We start from the raw sequence: 9,570 nt of genomic DNA on the forward strand, positions 1-9,570 counted from the left end.
AGGTGGTTCAAACCCACCAGCAGCTCTGCAGCGTCCTATCAGGTCACTTGACTTGACAGCTCTGGCGTTTTCAGTGCTATCTAGCATCGAGACAGAAATCTCTGGGTGGTGCAAACAGTGCAGCACTCCACCACTGGCCGAAAGGTTGGCCACTGGAACCCATCCCAAGGTACAGAGGAAGCAGACCTGGTGATCGCCTTCCAAAAGGTCAAGACCTTGGAAACCCTGTGAATCTATTTTACATTGCACACTTGGGTCACCAGGAGTCAGACTCTGCTCGGTGGCAACTCACAGGAACGCTGTATGTGGAAACCTGAAAACCAGGAAGAGGGTATATGTGGGCAAACTCTCAATGCTATACTTTAAGGAGTCTATGAATCCAGGGCTCCGTGGAGGGGGACCTTCATGTTCCTAAATTGGAGATGCGTTCCAGTCACAGTCGCCTAAGTAACAGTTACTCCCCTCAATGCCCATCCCCCAATAGTGCCAATTTTAAGGTGCTGTTGGCAAGCACAGCTTAGCTCACTATACTCTTGAAGGTCAACTGCTTGAAGGCTATCTGCCCAAAGGCAATCTGCCATCAAAGGCAGTATGGCCCACTCCCTTCTGAAAAGGATCATAGATGATTCCCCTGGAGAAGTATTCAAAGACACCAAAGGGCAAGCCAGCCCTGAGATGACCAAGGTTAGGCTGCCATCTTTGTTTTTCTTTTTAAATTTTGAGGTTTTTTTCCTTTTTGTCTTTTATTCTTTTTTTTTTTGCTTTTTTTACTTTCTTGACAAACCCTTGTGTCGAGGGCTGACTTTCAATAGATCACAGCGAGGGAGATGCTCTGCTACATACGAAACCCCGAGGTTAGGCTGCCATCTTGACTTTAAATCCCACCCATCTTGTTATGAATGTAAGTTCCTGTCACATGTATGCCTCTAGTACTTCCTCCTGCTTATTGTGTGTATACCCCTAGGTTGGCCCCTTCATGTTACATGTATCCCTCTAATACAACACCTTCCTGTTAGGTATGTGCTTACCATGGCTTACATGCCCAAGATGTTATAAGCTCACAAAAGAGTACATTACACCCTCTCTCTGTTCAGGCTTAGTTCCTGAAGCCATGATGGAGGTGAGCACCCCAAAACTTTGTCTGTCTCTTTAAATTTTTCCCTTCAGTGACTCCCTCACTCTGGTTCCAGTCATCATGGAAGAGGTGAGCCCTTGCATGCCTTGTCTCATGTCTCTTCAATTTACCCCTCAATTACCAACCCCCCCCTGGGCCCATTCGGTGGTAGAGGCTGCCCCCACAATTATATGTACAACTTTTATTTGAATTACTTGAATGAAATCCAAGAGCCCATTCAATTAACATAAGATGCCAGCCACTCGTGGCCAGGACAAGCCCAGAATCCATGGGAAAGGGGGAAAAACCCCTGGCTGGAATGGGTTCACTGTCTACAATCATGTCCCATTGTTTCTGGTGAAATTTTAGTGTCTCTCTTTATAGCATTGAAAGGTTCTGCCTATGTGTGTACAGAAAAAAATCTGCATGTTTGCCATGCAGGTTGCATCTGTCTTGCCTGATTCTTGGTGTTTCACTTTTTTGTTCTGTTGCTTTTTTACTTTTTCATATTTTATATTTAACTTTAGGAAGCACTTATGACGCTGTGGCTAAAGCATTGGAATGCTAACCCCAAAAGGTTTGCAGATCAAACCTTCCAGCTTCTACCGCGTGGCCTCCCTCTCCCCAGTGCCCCCAACACACACACCACACACACACACACAAAGTAAGATGTGGCAGTCCACAAGGTTTACAGCTTTGAAAACCTTACTCAAAACCAAAACTAAAACCAAACTCAATGTCATTGAGTTGATTCCAAACCAGAGACCCTACGGGACAGAGAAGAACTGGCCCTGTGGGTTTCTGAAACTGAACCTCTTTACAGGAGTAAGTAGAATGTCTCATATTTCTCCCTCAGAGAGACCGGTAGTTTCGAACTGCTGAATTTGCAGCTCACAGTCCAATGTGTAGCACACTTCTCCACCAGAGCTCCTACTCTCTGCACTCCAAAAAGATCGCTAGGCATCTGAAGTGACTTGACAGAAGGGATATTTTTTTTAATAAATCATTTTATTGGGGACTCATATAGCTCAAAGCATAGGTATTTTTATTTAATCCATTTGAAATTCTTTTTACTAAGATGCAAGGTATCCATTTAATTTTCTTTTCCCCTGAAAATAATTAACTAATTGACTCAAAAAAATTAAGCTCACTGCCATCGACTCAATTCTGAGTCATAGAGACCTGCCCCTGTGAGTTTGCAACTCTGTAATCCCTACTGGAGCAGAAAGTTTCATCTTTCCCCCAAAGGACAACTTGTGGTTTGGAACTACAGACCTTTGGGTTAGCAGCCTAACTTGTAACTCTCTTTGCTTCCAGGAGTCCTTAACAGTAGGTGCAGAAAAAACAAACTCACTGCCATTGGTCGATTCTGACTCAGCAATCCTGTAGGACAGACCATTACTGCTCTGTGAAGTTGAGGCTGTAACCAGTTGCCTAGTTCTCACTTTTGAGCAATCACTGGTTTGCCTTACTGTTTTATGATACCATCCTTATCACATATTAAATATCCCGTAGACTTGGATCTGTTTCTTGGAGCCAGTGGTTTATGTCTATGATTATACAGCATAAGGCTATTTTACTAGGGTTCCGGGAGTTATTTTCATATTTAGTAGGCCCCCCACAATGCTCATGTTTTCTAAATTTTCTTAGCCAATTTCATGAATTATCTTTCAACTAAAGCTTTCCAGAGAACCTTTTTATTAAATGCTCTTATTGGGGGCTCTTAAATCTCTTATCACAATCCATAGATTCATCCATTGTGTCAACTACATTTGCACATATGCTGCCATCATCATTTTCAAAGCATTTTCTTTCTACTTGAGCCCTTGCTATCAGCTCCTCATTTTCCCCTTCGCTCCCTCATGAACCCTTAATAAGTTATAGAGTATTATTTTAATATCTTACATCGTCCTCTGTCACCCTTCACCCACTTTTCCATTGTTTGTCCCCCTGGGAAGGGATTATATGTTGATCCTTGTGATCGATTCCCCCTTTGTTCCCCCAACTTCTCCTAATCCTCCTGGTATTTCTATTCACATTGCTGACCCTGAGGGATTTATCTATCCTGGATTCCCTGTGTTGTGGGCTCTTATCTGTAGCAGTGTGAATGTTCTGGTCTAATCTGATTTGTAAGGTAGAATTAAGGTCATGATATTGCAGGGAAGGAAGCTAGAGGAACTAGAGGAAAGTTGTCTGTCTCATCGGTGCTATGCTGCACCCTGACTGGTTCCGTCTCTTCCTTGTGACTCTTCTGTAAGGGGATGTCCAACTGTCTACAGATGGGCTTTGGGTCTCCACTCCATGCCCACCCCATACCCCCATTCACATTGGGTATGATTTTGTTCTGGGCCTTAGATGCCTGATACCTGATCCCATCGACACCTCGTGATCACAAAGGCTGGTGTGCTTCTCTCATGCGGGCTTTTTTGCTTCTCAGCCGCTTATTTAAAGCCTCTAAAACCCCACACACTATATCTTTTGATAGCCAGGCACCACCAGCTTTCTTCACCACATTTGCTATGCACCAGCTTTGTCTTCGCAAATTGTGTCATGAAGGTGAGCATCACAGAATTCCAGATTATTAGAAATAAGTTTTCTTGTGTTGAGGGAGCACTTGAGTCAAGTTCCAATGTCCATCTGCAACCTTAATTCTTTTTTTCCTTTTTTTTATTGGGGGCTTGTACACCTCTTATCACAATACATACAAAAACATCCATTGTATCAAGCACATTTGTACATTTGTTGCCATCGTCATTCTCACAACATTTGCCCTCTGCTTGAGCCCCTGGTATCAGCTTCTCAGGTTTTTCCCCTCCCTCCCTGCTCCCCCCTCCCTCATGAACACTTGATAATTCATAAATTAGTATTATTTGTAATATCTTGCACTGTCTGATATTTCCCTTCACCCACTTTTATGTTGTCCATCCCCCAGGGAGGAGGTTATACATAGATCCTTGTAATTGGTTCCCCCTTTCCACCCATCCTCCTTCCACCCTCCCAGTATCGCCACTTTCAGCATTTGTCCTGAAGGGATCATCTGTCCTGGATTCCCTGTGTTTCCAGTCCCTATCAGTACCAGTGTACATCCTCTGGTCTAGCCAGATTTGTAAGGTAGAATTGGGATCATGATAGTGGGGGGAGGAAACATTTAGGAACTAGAGGAAAGTTGTAGGTTTCATCATTGCTACACTGCACCCTGACTGGCTCATCTCCTGCCCACCACCCTTCTGTAAGGGGGTGTCCAGTGCAACCTTAATTCCTAACATATAGATATAAGTATCTAGATCTATTCCCCTCTCATTATATATTTATATGTCTGTATTTAGACCTCTATAAATGTCCTTTGCCTCCTGGTTCTTTCCTCTATTTCCTTTTACTTCCTCTTGTCCCAGTATCATGTTTCACCTTCATTGGGGTTTAGTAATTTCTTGATGTTACATTGCCCTTGATTAAGCCCCACTAGACATCCTACACCCTTCTCTCCATTGAGTTTAGTTCACTTGTTCTTCCCTGGTTCATGGGTTGGTTTCCCCCTACCCCCTACCCCCTACCCCCTCCCCCCTACCCCCTACCCCCTGGGACCACTGGTCCCATTCTTTTCACCTCTGAATTGTTTATCCCCCTATCTTATTTAGATAGATATGCAGAGACATTAATAAGCGCAAAAACCAGGCAAAGCCAAACAAAACAACAAAGGAAGTCAAAACCGAGAAAACAATAACAACTAAAAAAAAAACCCAAACCAGAATAACAACAACAAAACGAAAGCCACAGACAAAAATGGAAAAGCCCATCAATCATTCAAAGGTCTGTTTGTTGGCCTTCACGAGTGTATTCCAGTCGAGTCTGATGGGGTGCCACATGCTGTCTCCAAAGTCTATTTTTGGTATTCCCCGGGGGATTTCATTGCTTTGCTTCCCTTGCTACTCTATTGCATGCCCTTAATGTTTTGCCCCAGTGTGGTGGGGTCAGATTGGGCACAATTCCTGCACTGTAGCCCTATGGTTCATTGAGGGACATAGTGTTTCGTGGGGGGCCAGCCCTATGGCCCTCTCTGTGCATTGTCTGACCTGAGCAGACCTCAGTGTGTGGTGGGTCAGGATGTGTTCCACTCCCTCTCCATCCCTCTTCGTTTCTCCTGTGTGTTCTAATCAGACATGCCCCTGTTCCCAAGCTGTAGCCCCAGTGCTATCCTCTGAGGTTTATTCTTCTGGGTGGGGCGGGGGCCCACATAGTTTGGATTGAGGCCAGCCTTCAGACACAAACCTAATCATTTCTATCTACACAATAACTCATTATCTAGCAAGAACAACAAGCATCTACAACCAGGTCATAAAGTAATGAAACCTCCAGTTCATGTTGATATTTCAAATTGATTTGCACTTAAAAGTTTACTGTAATTTCAGAAAATGGGACAAATGAGTGTTATGTCGGGCAATGGCCAGGCGCTGCTTCTGGCCACCAGACAGAGTGGCGGCCGCTCACCCACAATGGTGTCATAGCCCTCAGGGAAGCTGGTGATGAAGTTATGTGGGCATTGGCCTCCCGGAGGCGTCCAGCTTCCCAGAGCAGATATTCTCCACGATGGTGGTTCCAAACAGCACTGGCTCTTGGCTGATGAAGCCGATGACCTGGCCCGGGAGCCAGGAGGGGTCGAGGGTATGGAGGTCGCGCCCGTCCAGCAACATCGCCCCGGCAGTGGGGTCGTTGAAGCGCTCCAGCAGGGAGCCCACGGTGGTCTCTCCTCCTTTGTTTTTTTTAATGTATGTTTTAAAGTCCAAATGGAATTGAGCACCTGGGGTTTTTTTAAGTAAATTTTTGTTGTTGTTGAAAACATACACAACAGTCGACAATTTCCAGATGTTCAGTGATACGATTACATCCTTTACGTTCTTCAGCCAGTGTCCCCTTCATCTCCAAAGCATTCCTTCCCTGTCAACAACCAAGTCTTGGCCAATGGGATGCAGGCAGAGAGTTATGTCCATAGTCGGAAGGGGTACCTTCCTTTGCCCCAACGATTCTTTCTACATATCCATCTGAGCCGCTGTAGTCCATTTGACCCCATATTGTCCTTAAAAAGCGCCAAAGCCCATCTGTAGGCAATGGGGCATCCCCTTACAAAAGGGTTGCGGGGAGACCAGCCAGTCAGGGTACAGTGTAGCAATGATGAAACATACAACTTTCCTCTAGTTCCTAAATGCTTTCTCCCACCCCACCCCCCACCCCACTATCCTAATCCCAATTCTACCTCACATTACTTTTAAAACAACTTTTTAAAATTCTCTCTCATGATTTATTTCAAGTGAATGGAATAACTTGAAATGGATCTGGACTCAGAATATTTCCACAAGGATTCTTCTAAAATCTTCACTTCCCTAATAGTGGTAGTTCAAAATCTATTGGCTTGAACAGACAACGGCCCAATTATCAGCTGGTGAGCACTGGGAAGGGGATTTTAGCAACTGTACTCCCGCCGGAAATGTGACGTCTTGTGGTATCATCTCCCTTCGGACCCCAAGTGAATGCGCTCTAAACTTTCATACGCGCTGCTCTCTATTAGATTGAACTCTCTTTTGGCTTTGTGTGGCCATTGTTGCTGGATCCCTGCTTGCCGTGTGCCCTCGCTGTGTGTAGTTATCTGTTCAGGGCAACTGGGATTCAAGGAAATGCAAACATTGCAACGGGATTGATGATTACCTGGGGACAACACTGCAGGAGAGGGAGTGGGGGATGGAGAATCAACACCCATGTGCGAAAGAAGAGGGAGGGAGGCTCCAGTGTTGATGGTGGTGCTGATGACACAGCCCTTCTTGATATGACCGAACCATTGAATTGTGTGATAGGTCAGTCGTCGCTCCCTAGATACGTAAACCAACCTCCCCTTCCTCTGAGTCTTAAATGCTGGGCTCCACCAATCCTTCCAGATCCGCCCGGAGCTGCTTCCACCTCCAAGCCATTCCACACCACCTTAGTTAGAACCAGCTGTTTGTCTATCTTCTGTCTTGGCCTTATCTTGTCTAATGTGTAATGGCAATTCTCTTGTGCCGAAATTATGCTTAGGGTTTGAGCTCTGATTTACTGTCATGTTAGTTTGAGTAATACACACATTTTTAACAATACCATCGCTGAAAAGATTTTTCTTTCCCCCCAATCAGAGGAGCTGATTCCACCTGTTGCATTGTGTTTTGCTTAAGGTGCTGCCAAGCTGGTTCCAACTCGCAGTGACCCGATGTCCAGTCAGAACAACGTCCAGTCAGAACAGTCCTGCAAGGCACTGGTACATACTCTGTGTCAATCCCACTCTGCGGGGTCTTCCTTTTGGCACTGACCTTCAGCTTTACCAGGGAGCCCCAGTGGCATAGTGGTTACAGCTGGGCTGCTGACTGCAAAGGTCAGCAGTTTGTAACCACCAGCTGCTCTGAGGGAGAGAGATGGAGCTTTCTAGTCCCGAGAAGAATTAGTCTCAAAACTCACAGGGGCAGCTCTACCCTGTCCGATAGGGCTGCTTTGAGCCAGCACCGACTCGACGGCAAGTAAGTTTGGTGTTTGGGTTTCTACTGGTCCCTTGAGGACATGCTGTTCCCTAGGGACTGGTCCCTTGAGGACATGCCCAGAGTACGTGAGACCACAACTCACCATCTTCCCTTCTAAAGCACATCCTGGCTCTCCTGCTTTCAAGGCAGATTTGCTCCTTCTTCTGCCTCCTCCTCAGTCTATGCTCCCAAATCACCAGTTCCTCACGTAGAGGAAACGATGAGAGCAGGCCTCACCTAAGACGGTCTTGGAAAGGGGAACACCCGCTGTGTACAATGCCTCTTTATGTAGGTCAGGGTGGGTGGCGATCCCTATTACCTCAAGTACTAGATAAATCCAGCAGCACGGTGATGGTTTACTATGAGCTTTAAGCAGCTTTCTCGGGGAGAAAGAACAAGCGCCGGGCACAGGCTCGGGAAGACTGAAGTCTGGTTCTGACCATGTGGGAGCCTTTCCCTTCTTCAGAACCCAGTTTCTCCATCCAGATTGTAATGGGGCTGCGCCTTCGCTGGGATTGTGCGTCTGTGTGTTCAGTTGGATGTTAGGCCTGTCTCACTGCAGCAGCAGCGGCAGAGCCCTCTATGAGATGTCCTTGGAGGCAGAGGGCTGAGATAGAGAGGAGTTGCTTTGATGGAAGCTGGAAAAACCGGACTGGAAGCTTGCACCCTTGGCCTTCCTTTCCCACTCAGCCCAGCTAGGATCTGTGGTGTGAGAGCCTCAGAGTAGGTCCTGTGCGCACAGTTTGAAACCTGGGTTGGGTCTCCTAAGCTTCAGGCATTTACAAACCGCCCTCCTGGTGGCGCATTTCGCTGCTAATCAAAAAGTCAGCAGTACTAACCTACCAGTTGTTCCACAGGAGAAAGATGAACTGTCTGCTTCCTTAAAGATTTACAGTCTCAGAAACCCTATAGAGCAGTTCTACTCCATCCTATAGGGTTAGTGGTGTCAGAATCAGTTGAATGGTAGTGCTTTTTTTGGGGGGTGGGTGGGAGGATTGTACATCATTCATTCATTCATTCATTCATTCATTCAGCAAAGCAGACTTAGTCTGTGGTAGCCATCCCTCAGGAAGGGCAAAAGTTCTAGCATTCTAAGCTGTTAACCAAATGGTGAGTCCTTCCAAAAGCATCGTTGGAAGAAAAGTCCAGCAATCTCTTCCCAAATCCGCCCACAATTCGATTTTACCACACATTGGGTTGCCACGAATCAGAGACAACTTGATGCCAGCGTGTTTCTCTGGTCCCTCCAGGTCGCAAATCCAGGGGGAAACGCATCCCTGCGTACCAGTAGGGGCACAGCTTGAGATGGTTCCAAGTCCAGGCTGTGAATTCCCACAGATCTGCCCCCCACATCCCTGGGTGAATCTGATCCAGTTATGAAACTTCATCCTGAGTCCATTCTGTTTCCTGCAAAATAGGGTACAACTAGGAGGATTACTATTCAGGGAATGACAGGATGGCCACACACGGCCTCTGCTTGGAGACTGGGCAGATAGCAATACCAGCTCTCATTTATCTCATCTACTTTCCTTTTAAAACTTTCTTTCTTTTGCCTCATTTTGAGCAACTAAATTTAAGCCAACAGCCAGGTGTTTCTTACATGCCTAAAGATACACCCACAAAGATTCCGTTTTAAAATGGCCTTCTGCACGCCTCGTGAAGTCATCCCAGTGTGCCTGTGACATGTGTGACACATTTGGGAAGTGTCGCTGCCATCATTCGTCCTAGCATGACTGGTCCTTGCTGTGGGTGAAGGGAGTGGAAGGGCCTCGTTTTCCTTTGTGAGTGGCTTCCACTCCTGGGCACATCCGGAAAGGCAGGCATTAGGTACTTAATTGTGGCAGGACTTCGTATCCAGGGGATGGTCTACTCCTAGCTCTTCACCCTCCAGGTGAGGACCAAAGCCATACAAGGTGGGATGGG

The sequence above is a fragment of the Tenrec ecaudatus genome, chromosome 7 (assembly GCF_050624435.1).
Source record: "Tenrec ecaudatus isolate mTenEca1 chromosome 7, mTenEca1.hap1, whole genome shotgun sequence".
NCBI lineage: Eukaryota > Metazoa > Chordata > Mammalia > Afrosoricida > Tenrecidae > Tenrec > Tenrec ecaudatus.